A 1529-nucleotide genomic window follows, 5' to 3' on the forward strand; every position below is an offset into this window, starting at 1 on the left:
ATCGTTGCTGTCAATATTTCAGTCACAAAATTTACAACTCGATATTAGTGTAAGTCGACATTTCAAACTCGATAGTTTGACTGAATTCCTTCTCAAACCATATTTTGTGAGTCGGTAACAGTTTACTAAGCATGGGCGGAAAATCCGTTCCGCTCGTGGATTTTGCGGATTTTCGGTAAATTCGCAATCCGCGAACGCTTGCGAATTTACTGAAAATCCGCAAATTCGCACGCAGCGGATTTTTATTTCTTGGTGATACAATTTTGCGGCGCGCGGCATTCACTTACTGTCATTCAGCGTTTGCCGAGTTGTTTTTCTCGATATTTTGCAAGTGCTGCGCCATTTTGGATCTTGCTGCGGGATCCCGCGGGAGTTTGGCAACCGCGAAATCGTCATCGCGGCGTGCCACCTTGCACAGCGAGAGTTTGTCAACGCGAGTACGCCGTGATCACGTATCGCAGGGGGTTCGAAATTGCGAACACGTAGATGCGGCGGGCAGCAACAATCTCGCACTCGCGAAAATACAAAATTTGCAATTCTGCACAAGAAATCCACCAGCAAGCAGCATAAATGGAAATGATGATTTTTATCAGAATAACTTCTCAGGTTGACATTTGCCTCCACTTTTTTTTGCAAGGAGTCCATTTTGGGGGGGGGAGGAAGGAAGTGCCCCACAGTCTCCAACTTCCTGTTCCTGTCCAGCAGGATCCTCCCAGTGCTTTCTTCATGTGCTGGTCACTTTCATTCGGATTCTTCACCTGGAAGGATTACTTTTTGTGGATGCTGCTGGATATTTGAATTTGAGGCCTTTTTGACTTTCTTTGGATCACTTTTGGATTAGAAATTTCACAAGTAAGTTTGTTTGGGGCATTACAGTTGCTCCAACTACAATTTTGGAATTTTAGATTTTTGGGCTGTTTTGGGGCCTTTTGCCCAGGGGTACTCAGTGGTGGGTGGACTGAGTCTTTCTGTGGGGTGTCTTGAATTTAAACATCATGGAGGGCCTGGATGGCTTGGGATTGTGCTGATTTTTCTGTGATTTTCGTTTTTTTGGGCTGTTGTTGTGGCCTTTTCACCAGGGGTAGTGAGTGGTGCATGAGCCTAGTCTTTCTGTGGGGTGTCTTGAATTTATACATCATGGAGGGCATGGATGGCATGGGATTGAGCTGATTTTTCTGTGTTTTTCGATTTTTTGGGGTGTTCATGGGGACAGGCCATGTGGGTGGGGGCCATTTTGAGTGCTGCTACAGGCAGGCCCTGGTCATGTGCTGGGAGGCAGGGACCATTTTGAATGCAGGCAGTGTTCTTAGGTCTGCAACCATTTTGCCTAGCTTTCAACCTTTATGCCCAGGGGTAATGAGTGATGCATGGGCCTAGTCTTTCTGTGGGGTGTCTTGAAATTAAACATCATGGAGGGCCTGGATGGCTTGGGATTGTGCTGATTTTTCTGTGATTTTCGTTTTTTTGGGCTGTTGTTGTGGCCTTTTCACCAGGGGTAGTGAGTGGTGCATGAGCCTAGTCTTTCTGTG

This window comes from Lissotriton vulgaris, chromosome 5, assembly GCF_964263255.1.
Source record: "Lissotriton vulgaris chromosome 5, aLisVul1.2, whole genome shotgun sequence".
In the NCBI taxonomy this organism is placed as follows: Eukaryota; Metazoa; Chordata; class Amphibia; order Caudata; family Salamandridae; genus Lissotriton; species Lissotriton vulgaris.